This window comes from Salarias fasciatus, chromosome 9, assembly GCF_902148845.1.
Source record: "Salarias fasciatus chromosome 9, fSalaFa1.1, whole genome shotgun sequence".
Taxonomy (NCBI): Eukaryota; Metazoa; Chordata; class Actinopteri; order Blenniiformes; family Blenniidae; genus Salarias; species Salarias fasciatus.
The window spans coordinates 19,413,571-19,428,622 of record NC_043753.1 but is presented as its reverse complement, the minus strand read 5'-3'; the positions used below and the strand labels follow the sequence as shown (position 1 = coordinate 19,428,622).

At 47.0% G+C, this 15,052-nt stretch overlaps 1 long non-coding RNA gene across 1 annotated transcript; it reads left to right on the top strand.

The window, feature by feature from the left end:
- Positions 1 to 205: 205 nt before the first annotated feature.
- On the top strand, positions 206 to 2,273 carry LOC115394500 (uncharacterized). The gene is made up of 3 exons (XR_003932097.1): positions 206 to 347; positions 1,674 to 1,752; positions 2,140 to 2,273. It is a non-coding gene; the product is annotated as an uncharacterized LOC115394500 (long non-coding RNA).
- The last annotated feature ends 12,779 nt before the right edge of the window (positions 2,274 to 15,052 follow it).

Below are 15,052 nucleotides of genomic sequence, written 5' to 3'. Positions count from 1 at the left end.
AACCCAATTACCAAAACATTGACTCAATTAGAAGATTGCTAAGGCAAGTTGAAATAGACCATTGGCTCAAGTGTTGTTATTGGGAAAGCCAGTTAATAAATGTTTGTACAATTATTCATAAAAAATATTGAGTCAGGTGATAAATTGTTGTTGGGTGAACGCCCACAATGGCTGATATTGACTCAACTGACATACAGTAATTGAGTGAATGGATTGGACAAGTTTTGCATTTGTTGACTGAACAAATGTGGGCGGCGTCATTTGCGGTAATGAACTTCGAGCAAAGGAAGTACGGCAAAGCCACAAAGTTTGTCGACACGGCCTCACGGAGGGACGAGGAGTGACAGGTAAGCAACACTGTGCGTTTGCTTATTAACATTGTCAATCTCTGAAACCAGAGTCAAAAGAAATTTGTTTTTCTGTGGAATCTGTTCTTGGGGGACTGTAACATTTTTTGCTTGCTAGCTAGCCAGTTAGCTTGGGTAGCCGGGCAGCTAACTTACATATTACCCCTCTAATTCATAAGGTCAATGTTTAGCCAGCTAACAGCATTAGCCGTCTAACAGCGCCCGAGGCCCCACGAGCAGCACGTCCGCACGTTAGCCAAACCCGCGGGGCAGGGTTTAGCTAAAGCTAGCTCCGGTCCCGCGAGCGGCACGTCCGCCCGTAAGCCTGCTAGCTGACGCTTGCTCCGGTCCCGCGAGCGGCACGTCCGCCTGCTAGCTGACGCCTAGCTCCTGTCCCGCGAGCGGCACGTTCGCCCGTTAGCCGGCTAGCTGACACTCGCCCCGGCGCGGGCATAGCAGCGCCTCTGTGCGACAGCTGTTGGCGGACGAACGCCGTCAGCTCGTTGGCCAGCTCGCTCTAGCATAGATTTATAATATGGTTTTGCCTGGTAAACAGCCTAGCAAGCTAACCATCAGTCGGGAAGCAAACGTCTCGGCGGGAAAGCTAGCTTTGAAGGCTTTAATAAGGTCAGCTTTTCTAGCATTTGTATTTATATCAATACTTGCTCTGGAAGTAGCTGTAATCCTGTCATTGTCAAACCACTGGGTTCCCTTAACTCTGACAAAGTACAAATTGAACTAAATGGACCCCAGTCCCATTAAAGTTGTTTGAATATATAACGGTATAATGGACGATGTTTTAGCCAATGAATGGCGTGATGCGAGCGTCAACTATTGGTCCTCTGACATGTCAATCACGCTGAAGAAATGCTTGCGTCACGCCGTCAAGCGCGCTCGTCGGAGCAGCAGAGCAGGTAGGATGGTCTGGCGCATGCGCCTTTTTCAATAAGCGAGTAACAGACGTTTGGCTTCGACTTTATCGAGAAAATCCTCCATTATACCTTTAAGGAAAACACTTTTTCCTAACTTGTAAGGGTCATTTCACAGTCTCCTAAAGCAGTGGCTCCCAAACCTTTTTGCCTGTGACCCAAAGGGGAATTATGACATTTGCCAGGACCCAAACTAGTGAAAACAACAGATCTACAAGCCCACTACACATCATGAAATAAATTGGCTGTGCCGTTCTTTGGCTTCCATCTTAACTTTTTATTTTGGCATCTCTCTACTCAGGGCAGTTTCTTCTGCTTGACACAGTTTCTTCTCATTGACTTGCACTACCCTGTAAATATCTGTCGCATATCTATAGTTATGTATCTTCTCCCTCAGACGAAAGGAGGTCGTTGCTGAAGATGTGCATGTCTCCACAATCAGCCAGAGATGGCCAGCCCTATTCCTGTTGGGTCAGGTAAGTTTGTGTATGTTTTACTTTGTTCCTTCCACATAAAATGTCACACAACTGAGACAACCATATGCACTGGAGAGGGGTGGAACTAACTGTAGGTGGGAAGAGAAATCAGATGTAATGATTTTGTCAAGAGGAAGTTAGACTAATATTTCTAGAAACACAGAATAAACACAAAAACAACACCAGGGCCATGTTTCTTATACCCTAACATTAAATAAAGGGTCTGATGCCTCAAAGGTGGAATGGCCCTTTAAGCCTGGTATTGAAGATGGTCACTCTGATCTGTCCTGAGCAAGTGACGTGATGCTACATCTGTGGTTTTTGCTATGATCTGTCTACAGGTTGTACATTCACAAGTTGTCTCTTCATTATCTAATTGTTTTGCAGGTACATGCAGAATTCAGAAGAGTAACAGGAAAAGAATTGATGGAAACGTTCTTCCCCTCCTTGGATGAGCACACCAGAGCTCCGCACCGCAGCTCACCACCCCACTCAAGTGACACTAAGGAGTCTGTTGGAGTACCTAGACGAGCAGGTAAGATGGAAAATAACAGACAAATGTGTCTTCATCACTTAAACCCTACTGGGTGTCCGGAGTCCCTCACGATTGAAAATAGTGTTTTCTGTTATTGTGGGTAAAGCTTCTGCTGAGAATAGCTGATCGACAAGCTCACAATGTCACATAGTGAGCTTGTCAGTCTGCTATTTTCAGTAGAAGCTGTTTTCAGTACACTGTACATACAGTAGATGTATGTATGCAGTTACAATGAATCAGCCTTTAGATTCTAGATGTGAAATGAGCTGCCTGCCCACTCCATTCCCACACTATGACTGAAAGAGTCGACATTGTAAAAAAATGTACAGTGAGAGCATTACATTGTTGTTTTTTGTTTTAATTTAGAACTGTTTACTTTGTTTTCATGTTTAAGCACTTTGAGTTTACACGTCTTGTATGAAATATGCTGTATAATGTACATGTATGAACAATATGCATGTGACTTGACTTGTCCTGTGTATCCAGACCACAGAGATCGTTAAACATCGGAGGGTGGAGACTGTCAAAGGGCTGCAGTATTACCTGGGGGAGAAAACTGAGCTTTTCAAGACCTGCCAGGTAAATCAGCATTTCAAGGAGAACATCCATCTGTCCATCAATATCATTTGGATATTGTTTTTAATTTCCTTTTTATTAATGTGCTCCATCTATAGCCAGACGGTGTTTACGAAGCCTCAAGCCCCGTGCCAATGGGTATCCTGGAGATTGTGGGGCCTCCGGGAGGCCTGGAAGCTGCGCCATTGCTACCTCCTTACGAGCCTTGAACCCCAGACTTTCCTTTACAGCTTATACTGTCAGCTATTGGTGTTGCTCTGTTTTGCACTCTTTTCAAATGTGTAATTTTTTGAATTTGAATTTAAATGTTTTGTTTTGTACACAGAAAAATAAACATTTAAAGTAAATTTGTCTTTATTAGTCTTTATTTAATTAGGCTATATTTTATGTTGAGTATATATCATTTAAATATTAATTCATGCAGTCATTATTATGTTATTCACTCAATTATTACTTTATAGTTGTAATGACTAATAAGTCCTAGTTGAGTGAGCACATGATGTGGAATATGACATGGTGTCAACTAATTTGTTTCAATTGGCTCAGTTAATAAGCCAAGTCTTTCGTTCTGTCAACGATTATTAAGCAATTGGCTGAATTAATAGCCAACGAAGAGTTTTTCGTTCAGTCAATGTTTTTAAATAGTAATTGAGTCAACTCAAAACATTTCGTGAAACGCTTCACCCTATGAATAATCAATTCAACCAATTTTTTTTTTAATACAGTGTATGTGAGGAGAAGCGGCGCTGCCGGCACGAAAAAAACTGCAAATCGTCGCGGCGCAGCCGGCATCGCTGCACTACGATTCCCAGAATGCCTTGGGACCGGTCACATGACCAGACAGCCGCTAAGCGCTGCGCGCTTGTAGCTAAGCTACTCGGACGTCAAACATGAAGCTCCCAGGTACATTATCCACCATCGTGATTAAAAAAAAAAGAAAGACGCTTTTGGCCGAGTTGGTAAGCAGCTTACAGTCAAGTCCGCACCGACCAACTCGGCCACTCGAGAGCCCCCCCCCGCCCGCGAGGCCGACTTGGCGAGATGCCGACTTGGCTTGATGCCGAGTTGACTGTATCCCGGGGCGGTGCCCAGTTGGCCGGGGCCGACTTGGAGTGGTGCCGACCTGACTGTAAACCCTCTCCCTGGTGCCAGCCCGACACTGAGACAGCCGACGTGGGTCGCGGCACACCAGAGCTGCGGGGGATGCTGTGGCCAAGCATCCTGCGATCACTGCGGGGCCGTGTCGATCCCGGCTGTGACCTATCCCCTTCCAAGGCGTTCACTCCTTGCCGTCATGAGACGTGGAGTGTCAGGACGAGTGGAGATGCTCTGGCTGCACCCGGACATTCCGGGCTTTCTAAAAGAGCAAATCCCTCACATCACACCATGCTTGTGCCGCAGGGTCATGCCAAGCGCGGATGTGACCTCTTCTCCGCCAACGCGGCCACTCTACCTGCGATCTCCTGCTGACGTCAGGCGTGTCGAGCCGAGTGTCAACCCCCCCACCCCCACGACGGCCAGTCCACCTGAAATGGCCCCTCGCCATCACGAGTCGCGGGGCACCGGGGCAACCGGGGTCGCAGTGGACACGGCCAAGCGCCCCAGAAATTCTAAAGAGCAACATCCTCTACACCACACCGTGCTCGCATCGCTGTGGCGAGCGGTGCGCAGCTGTGACCCCTCCCCATCGGCGGCGGCCGACGCGGATCCTCTCACCCCCGCTCTGGAGGGCTGGATGCGGGTCTTTTCACTCCTGCTCCGGTGGCAGTGGTGAGCCGGGCCGCCGGCGCTTGTGAGGCACACAAGACGGGCGCCCATGGTGGTTTGGTTCCCAAGCGTCCCAGTTTGGCCCCCGCAGCAGTGTACAATGCCGTTTGCTCGCGCTTCCTGTCTGCCTCCCGGCGAGTAGCACTGTGCGTCCGTCTCCTACACTTTTTCTCCCCGGGCCCGGCCGCCTCCACGATCACCAGCCCACCTGCGGTGGAACCCCGCTGCTAGAAGTCTCCTGACAGGAGGGCAGCCCAGGTCATGTCGACCGCGACCGGGCGCCCCCGGCATTCCACTCAGCTGCATCCTCTACGTCACACCGCGCCCGCACCGCCAGGCCTGGCGGAGCGCAGTAGCGACCCTTTCCTGGTGGTCGATGAGGGTCATGGTGGTCATGTTGGCTGGTGTCCCCGCTGTCAAGCATTTGGACACCAGGAGCATCGGCAGGGCCGGCAGTTCGAGGATGAATGTGGTTCAACCGCTGATGCTTCATTTACTGACATGGTGCGAGATGCTGGGTCTGCTCTCACCCTGGCTGTCCAGGACGCTGAGATGTAGTCCTGGACAGCCAGGGCCTCCTTTCAACGGAATCCTCCGCACACGGCTCTCATGCCCCTTGGGGGCTGCCACTCTTGAGGAGGAGGTGTCCTCACTCCTACGCCGGGGCGTTGAGCGCGGAGATGGCACACTTGGGTTTCTACTCCTCTTATTTCCTGGTTCCCAAGAAAAGGGGAGGAGTGAGACCCATTCTGGACTTGAGGGTCCCGAACACTCACGTGGCCACCAGGAGGTTCCGCATGCTGATGGTCAGACACCTCCTGGAGAGCATCCGCCCCGGGGATTGGATGTTGTCACTTGATCTCACAGATGCCTATTTTCACATTCCCATCCTGATGAGGCACAGGAAGTTCCTCAGATTCACCGTGGGGGATCAGTGTTTTCATTTTTTTTTTTTTCAATTTTATTTTTTCAAAATTTCACACATTTTTAAAACAGAAACAGTAACAACAAAGAACCAGAGGTGTACACAACAATACAGGAGATCATACACATTTGGGTCTCTTAGGTAAAATACACATTAACCATTTTGTTCATACTTTATTAAACTTATTCAATTGGAGTTTCTTATGAAACGTTATTCGTTCCATTACAAATATTGAATAGATAACATCATGCCAGTCATTCAGGTCGGAGCAAACACAATTTAGCCATTTCTTAGTGATTGCTTTTCAAGCTGCCAAACTCAGTATGCCAAACAGATGTCTAGTCTCCTTTTGTATATCAGCGGAATGTAAACATCCAAATAGTAACTCATCCCAATGTAGTGACCGTAAGTTAATATGGATTTTATCTCTATTCGAATCAACTTCCAAAAACTTTGTATTATTGGACAAGACCAGAACAACTGGTGTTGTTTTACATCATGTGCACCACAATGTCTCCAACAGCTTGAAGAACCTGGAAAATGAGCAGTTTGTGCTGGAGTTAGAACTAGTAATTTTCCATTGAAAGGCACAATGATTTAACCAAATCTCGTCCAATATTTGCACATTTGCTTCCTTTTCCCATTTTTGCTTTAAATAATTTGTATTTGACTTATTTAGCTCTTGGAAACCTTTATACAATCTTGAAATCAATTTAAGACCTGAATCTGCTATTTGAGTGTTTGTAAAAATCTTTAGAATTGGTATTTCAAAAACATTCTTATTTTTTGGCATAAAAATATGTATATGGTGACGTATTTGTAAAAACCTAAAGAAATCACTGTTATGCAATTGGTGGTCTCTCTTAAGTGATTGAAAAGCTTTATTTATTTATTATTATATTTATTTATTTATTTATTTATTTATTTATTTATTTATTTATTTATTTATTTATTTGATATGGACTTCACAAAAGCATTGGACAGACCAGATGCATTGCTTCCAGTGTTATAGCAGGACTGCTAATTTTCAACACCAGTCCATTGGAGGCTTTTAACAAATTAAACATAATTACATACATAAGAATAAGTCCACGTTGAATAAAAATCATGTGCATTTCATACATTGTCATGTGTGCAGCTTTGGCCTGACTTCAGCCACTGTTTCAAACCTCTGTTGAAGGTGTTCAAGTCAGTCTGGAGTTTTAAGCCAGTGGGCAGAGAGTTCCACAGTGTTGTTCCGTTATGGGAGAAGCAAGACCTTCCAAACTTTAATTTAAGATATGGAAGTGCACAGTCTCCACTGTCGGCTGCTCTGGTGTTTGCTCTTAGAGAGGCCTGTCTTCTGACAAGAGCAGAACAGGGTGGCGACACATGATTGTTCAGACACTTAAAAACCAGTTTCAATGTGCTAAAATTTACAAAATTCTCAAATGTAAAAAGATCATGCTTTTGAATGATTTTACAATGATGCCATCTCACTGGCTTTCTGTCGAATACCTTAATTGCCTGCTTATACAATGAAATGACTGGTTGGAGTACAGAGCTGGAGGTTTGTGACCAAGATGTAATACAATAGGACAGATGCGAAAATATCATTGCATGCATATACACCAGGGCAGCCTGATGGGACAGCTCCCTTCTGATTAAACGAAAACAATTCAAATTAAAGCCGCGAGCGGCGTCAAAAGGCCCTCGCCCGCCGCTTACCTGACCCGCCCCGTTTTATTCTTTCATTGATGTTTGTCAAATTTGGCACATTTCCATGGCAACAAGTACATTTGATTTGATGGGAGATTTTTCACTTGGGCCCATTAGAATAACATGGGGAACTTCAGCCATCGCCATGGCAACACCGTTGATATTACAATATGGTTACCATTTGCTTTTTTGATCGGGACGACATGAAGAATTTATCAACCAATTTCCATTCATTTCTGATAAACTAATAATTTTACTCCCCATACAGATTTTATTTTGATTCTGTAGGGGGCGCTGTAATGCCGATTTCCAAAGTTTCACTGTCAGTGTGTCCAGGAAGGAAGGATTAATCAGTGTTTAAAATTTGGTTTGGATTGGAGTCATTATGTAGAAATGGCAGCCATTCATCACACTGAAAAAATGGCAAAATTTGACATCAACTTTGCGGCGTTGCCACGCGGAAACCGTGATCTGAAGATTTGTGAATTGGATAACTTTTAATTGTCTACTCGTTTAGATGGTGTCCACCAAATTTCAGCTCATTTGGAGAAGCGCACGATCAAAACGAACATTTTGTACGACGTCCTGGAAAACGCTGACTCAGCAATTTTGAAAATTCAATCCCAGCTCGCTGCTTTCCTGCTGTTTTGAGGTCGGGGTAATAATAATATTTTTTGTTTGTCCCGACAACGCGCATGTGTATACCAAATTTTGTGGCTGTACGACAAAGTTTATTGCGGACCCCCTCCCATTGACGCAATGCATTTTGGGTTTTGCAGGTGGCGCTGTAGAGCCAATTTTTAAATCCCAATATTGAAATTCATATTAAAAAAAATTTTTCGCCGGAACTGAATTTTGTGCAAAATTTGGTGAGTTTTCGAGCATGTTCAGGGGGTCAAATTCCAGTTTAAAGAGCAGAAGAAGAAGAAGAAGAAGAAGAAGAAAGAAAGAAAGAATAATATTTTTTGCAAAAACAATATGCTTTTTTTTTCCTGCCGTTATTTCGCCCACATGTTATATATTTTCGGAAAGGTCTCGACAACCCCGACGTGTCTGTGAGGTGTTTGAGAGTGTGAATGTCTGTGGTCGAGCGCTACGCGCTCGAAAAGTCATGTTTGTGTGTGAGAGTGTGTGTGTGTTTTTTGTATTTGTACACGTGTGTATGAGTGCATGTCAGGGTGTGTATGTCTGGACATGTTGACCTATGTCTGAGGTCGAGCGCTGCGCGCTCGACTTGTCATTTTTGTATGTTTGAGTGTGTGAAAGGCCTGTGGTCGAGCGCTGCGCGCTCGAAAATTCGTGTGTGTGTGTGCATTTTTGTGTTTGTACACGCGTATGTGTGAGTGCGTGTCGGTGTGTGTGTGTCTGGACATGTTGAATGATGTCTGTGGTCGAGCGCTGCGCGCTCGACTTGTCATCGTTGTGTGTTTTGAGAGTGTGAAAGGCCTGAGGTCGAGCGCTGCGCGCTCGACTAGTCGTTGTCTGTGTTGCAGAAACAATAGGCCCTTCGCCCTTGGCAGGCCAGGGGCTCGGGCCTAATTAAAGCCGCGAGCGGCGTCAAAAGGCCCTCGCCCGCCGCTTGCCTGACCCGCCCCGTGTTATTCTTTCATTGGTGTTTGTCAAATTTGGCACATTTCCATGGCAACAAGTAAATTTGATTTGATGGGAGATTTTTCACTTGGGCCCATTAGGATAACATGGGGAACTTAAGCCATCGCCACGGCAACACCGTTGATATTACAATATGGTTACCATTTGCTTTTTTGATCGGGACGACATGAAGGAATTATCAGCCAAATTCCATTCATTTCTGACAAACTAATAATTTTACTCCCCATACAGATTTTATTTTGATTCTGTAAGGGGCGCTGTAACACCGATTTTCAAAATTTAAATGTCAATGTGTCCAGGAAGGAAGGATTAATCAGTGTTTAAAATTTGGTTTGGATTGGAGTCATTATGTCGAAATGGCAGCCATTTATCACACTGAAAAAATGGCAAAATTTGACATCAATTTTGCGGCGTTGCCACGCGGAAACCGTGATCTGAAGATTTGTGAATTGGATAACTTTTAATTGTCTACTTGTGTAGATAGTGTCCACCAAATTTCAGCTCATTTGGAGAAGCGCGCGATCAAAACGAACATTTTGTACGACGTCCTGGAAAACGCTGACTCAGCAATTTTGAAAATTCAATCCCAGCTTGCTGCTTTCCTGCTGTTTTGAAGGCGGGGTCATAATAATATTTTTTGTTTGTCCCGACAACGTGCATGTGTATTCCGAATTTTGTGGCTGTACGACAAACTTTATTGCAGACCCCCTCCCATTGACGCAATGCATTTTGGGTTTTGCAGGTGGCGCTGTAGAGCCAATTTTTAAATGCCAATATTAAAATTCATATTAAAAAAAATTTTTCACCGGAACTGAATTTTGTGCAAAGTTTGGTGAGTTTTCGAGCATGTTTAGGGGGTCAAATTCCAGTTTAAAGAGCAGAAGAAGAAGAAGAAGAAGAAGAAGAAAGAAAGAATAATATTTTTTGCAAAAACAATATGCTTTTTTTTTTTCTGCCGTTATTTCGCCCACATGTTATATATTTTCGGAAAGGTCTCGACAAGCCCGACGCGTCTGTGAGGTGTTTGAGAGTGTAAATGTCTGTGGTCGAGCGCTACGCGCTCGACAAGTCATGTGTGTGTGTGAGAGTGTGTGTGCGTTTTTTGTATTTGCACACATGTGTATGAGTGCATGTCGGGGTGTGTGTGTCTGGACATGTTGGCCTACGTCTGAGGTCGAGCGCTGTGCGCTCGACTTGTCATTTTTGTACCTTTGAGCGTGTGAAAGGCCTTGGTCGAGCGCTGCGCGCTCGAAAATTCGTGTGTGTGTGTGCGTTTTTGTGTTTGTACACGCGTATGTGTGAGTGCGTGTCGGTGTGTGTGTGTCTGGACATGTTGAATGATGTCTGTGGTCGAGCGCTGCGCGCTCGACTTGTCATCGTTGTGTGTTTTGAGAGTGTGAAAGGCCTGAGGTCGAGCGCTGCGCGCTCGACTAGTCGTTGTCTGTGTTGCAGAAACAATAGGCCCTTCGCCCTGGGCAGGCCAGGGGCTCGGGCCTAATTAGATTTCACCTTCTTACACACAGAAGATACCTGACTTTGAAATTTCAAATTGTTATCAAGAATGATTCCTAGATACTTTGTTTCTTTGACTTCTTGGATTATTTCGTCTCCTAGTGTGACCTCAAACCTACTATTAGGTGACCTTTTTGTAATCGAAAAACACATGACTACTGTTTTTTTGATGTTTAAAGTGAGGGAGACAGCTCAAGTCAATTTGAGATGTTCACTAGAGCACGTGTCAGCTGCTGCGCTGCCAGAGTTGGAGTTTTAGCAGACACATGGATTATTGTGTCATCAGCGTATAACTGGCAGTTAACACCGTGACAACAGTCTGGAAGGTCGTTAATGTCGATGGTAAAAAGCAATGGACCCAATGCTGATCCTTGCGGGACCCCCATGTCATTGGAACAAAGAGCTGACTTCACCCCATTTACCTTAACACATTGTTGTCTACCATCTAAGTAAGATTTAAACCATTCTAGTGCTGATGGTGACATTTTGAAGTGCTGAAGCTTATTGAGTAGAACGCTGTGGTCCACAGTGTCAAACGCTTTTTTCAGGTCAAGAAATACTGCGCCAACAACATAGCCTTTGTCCAAAGGTCCTCTGATGTTTTCGAGCAAGTTTAATTGTCCCATTATAGAAATAGGTGCAGTAAGATGATAAACCTTGGTTTGTCCAACTTTGAAACTCGCATCCGTTTTGCTCGGTATAAAATCGCTATCATGATAGGGCCAGCGAAACATTTTTATCTCAGACTGTAAATGATTTTTATTTATGTAATTTAACCAAAGTTTTAATGATAAATTGATCCACTGATTATTTTTTTGCATTCGCTCCTTGATAAGCTTTTTATCTCCCAGTCTTGCTTGAATCAGGCACTCTCCCGAAATACTCATTTCTATGTGCCTTCCATTTAGCCAAATATTCTGGTTTACACCAACCGACCAAAGTTTGGAATTGAGCTGACATATACCGTAATAATCTTTAAAACAAGGTAATGCCAGACCACCTTTCTCTTTTGCCAGTCGAAGGGTTTTGAGTCGCACTCTTGGTCTTTTTCTTTGCCATATAAACCTCATAATTATCTTGTCCAACTTTTTAAATTGTTTATCCGCAATAAAAATAGGAAGTGTTTGGAAAAAAATATAACAACTTAGGTAAAATTTTCATTTTGACAGTTTCTACTTGTGATTCAAAGTTAAATATAGGTAATAAATCCTATCTTCTAATATCATTCTTAATTTGTTGATATAATGGTTTTAAATTTAGATCATAAAATTTTGATAAATCATAGGTATATTGACACCAAGATATTTTATATATTCCCGCTCCCAATTTATGTTCATTTTAGAAATCAGTGTCTGGCTAGGGGTATAATTAAAACTCAGCAATTGTGTTTTAGAAATATTAAGTTTATAGTCGGACACTGAACCAAACAATTCCAAATAAGAGAGGAGATGAGAGAGAGATGCATCTGGATTTGTCAAATAAATCAGAATATCGTCCGCAACGAGAGAAATCTTGTGTTCTTGTCCGAACATCTGTACACCAGTAATAGAGGCATTCTGAATAAGTCCCTGGCTCCCAGGCAAATAACAGAAGGCTACTTGGACACCCTTGACGACTTCCTCTTTCAAGCTTGAATGAGTCTGAAAGAGCCCCATTAACCTTAAGTCTTGCTTTTGGACATCTATACATTGTTCTAACAACTTTTATAAATGATTGGTTAAATCCAAATTTCTCTAAAACTCTGTATAAACTCCCCCTAGAACTGCCACCTTAACATGGTGGGGGAGTTTGAGAGCCCGCATGATCCCAGGAGCTATGTTGCCGGGGGGCTTTATGCCCCCTAGTAGGGTCTCCCATGGCAAACAGGTCCTGGGTGACGGGCCAGACTGAGAGCAGTTCAACAGCCCTTACTGTATGAGAAGAGAGACAACAAAGGTCGTTACGTCGCCCGGTATGGTGCAGCCGGGGCCCCACCCTGGAGCCAGGCCTGGGGTTGGGGCTCGTAAGCGAGCGCCTGGTGGCTGGGTCTTTGCCCACGGGGCCCAGCCGGGCTCAGCCCGAATGGACGACGTGGGCCTGACCTCTGGTGGGCTCACCACCCACCGAGGGAACCGTAGGGGCCGAGTGCAGTGTGGATTGGGTGGCAGCCGACGGCAGGGTGCCCGGCGACCCGATCCCCGGACACAGAGACTGGCTCTAGGGACATGGAATGTCACCTCGTTGGCGGGGAAGGAGCCCGAGCTTGTGAGGGAGGTTGAGAGGTACCGGCTAGATATAGTCGGGCTCACCTCCACACATAGCCTGGGCTCTGGAACCAAACCTCTCGAGAAGGGCTGGACTCTCCACTTCTCTGGAGTTGCCCGCGGTGAGAGGCGGCGCGCTGGTGTGGGTTTGCTTATAGCCCCACAGCTCAGCCGCCATGTGTTGGAGTTCACCCCAGTGAACGAGAGGGTTGCATCCCTGCGCCTTCGGCTCGGGGATAGGTGCCTCACTGTTGTCTCGGCTTACGGGCCAAACAGCAGTGCAGAGTACCCGGCCTTCTTGGAGTCCCTGGGAGGGGTGCTGGACAGTGCTCCGACTGGGGACTCCATTGTTCTACTGGGGGACTTCAATGCCCACGTGGGCAGCGACAGTGAGACGTGGAAGGGGATGATTGGATCGCACGGCCTCCCCGATCTGAACCCGAGTGGTGTTCTGTTATTGGACTTCTGTGCTAGTCACAGTTTGTCCATAACGAACACCATGTTCAAGCACAGGGGTGTCCATAAGTGCACTTGGCACCAGGACACCCTAGGTCGCAGGTCGATGATCGACTTTGTTGTCGTGTCATCTGACCTCCGGCCGTGTGTTTTGGACACTCGGGTGAAGAGAGGGGCAGAGCTGTCGACCGATCACCACCTGGTGGTGAGTTGGATTCGCTGGCGGAAGAGGAAACCGGACAGACTTGGCAGACCCAAACGTGTTGTGAGGGTCTGCTGGGAACGTCTGGCGGACCCCTCTGTCAGCATGGCTTTCAACTCCCACCTCCGGGAGAGCTTCTCTTATGTCCCGAGGGAGGCTGGGGACATTGAGTCCGAGTGGACCATCTTCTCCACCTCCATTGTCGAAGCAGCTGCTCGGAGCTGTGGTCGTAAGGTCTCCGGTGCCTGTCGTGGCGGCAACCCCCGAACCCGGTGGTGGACACCGGAAGTAAGGGCTGCCGTCAAGCTGAAGAAGGAGTCCTATCGAGCCTTGCTGGCTCATGGGACTCCCGAAGCAGCTGACGGGTACCGGCAGGCCAAGCGAACTGCAGCCCAAGCAGTTGTGGAGGCAAAAACTCGGGTCTGGGAGGAGTTCGGGGAGGCCGAGGAGGAGGACTATCGGTCGGCCTCGAAGAAATTCTGGCAAACCGTCCGGCGCCTCAGGAGGGGAAAGCAGGTCTCCGCCAACACTGTTTACAGTGGAGGTGGGGAGCTGCTGACCTCAACTGGGGATATTGTTGGACGGTAGAAGGAATACTTTGAGGACCTCCTCAATCCCGTCGCCACGTCTTCCGTGGAGGAAGCAGAGGCTGAGGTCTCAGAGGTGGACTCGTCCATCACCCAAGCTGAAGTCACTGAGGTGGTTGGCAAGCTCCTCGGTGGCAAGGCACCGGGGGTGGACGAGATTCGGCCTGAGTACCTTAAGTCTCTGGATGTGCAGGGACTGTCTTGGTTGACACGTCTCTGCAACATCGCGTGGCGGTCGGGGACGGTGCCTCTGGATTGGCAGACCGGGGTGGTGGTCCCCCTGTTTAAAAAGGGGGACCGGAGGGTGTGTTCCAACTATAGGGGGATTACACTCCTCAGCCTCCCCGGGAAAGTCTATTCCAGGGTACTGGAGAGGAGGATCCGACCGATAGTCGAACCTCAGATCCAGGAGGAACAATGCGGTTTTCCTCCTGGTCGTGGAACAGTGGACCAGCTCTATACCCTCCATAGGGTGCTCGAGGGTTCGTGGGAGTTTGCCCAACCAGTCCACATGTGCTTTGTGGATTTGGAGAAGGCATTCGACCGTGTCCCTCGTGGTGTCTTGTGGGGGGTGCTCCGGGAATACGGAGTCCGGGGCCCCTTGTTAAGGGCCGTCCAGTCTTTGTATGACCGGAATAGGAGTCTGGTCCGCATTGCCGGCAGTAAGTCGGACCTGTTCCCGGTGCATGTTGGACTCCGGCAGGGCTGCCCTTTGTCACCGGTTCTGTTCATAATCTTCATGGACAGAATTTCTAGGTGCAGCCAGGGGCCTACAGCATGCACTGGGGTGGTTCGCAGCCGAGTGTGAAGCGACAGGGATGAGGATCAGCACCTCCAAATCCGAGGCCATGGTCCTCGACCGGAGGAAGGTGGCTTGCCCCGTCCAGGTTGGTGGAGAGACCCTAGCCCAAGTGGAGGAGTTCAAGTATCTTGGGGTCTTGTTCACGAGGGGGGGACGGATGGAGTGTGACATTGACAGGCGGATCGGTGCAGCGGCTGCAGTGATGCAGTCGTTGTATCGGTCCGTCGTGGTGAAGAAGGAGCTGAGCCGAAAGGTGAAGCTGTTGATTTACCGGTCAATCTACGTTCCCACCCTCACCTATGGTTATGAGCTTTGGGTCATGACCGAAAGGACAAGATCCCGGATACAAGCGGCCGAAATGAGCTTCCTCCGTAGGGTGGCTGGGC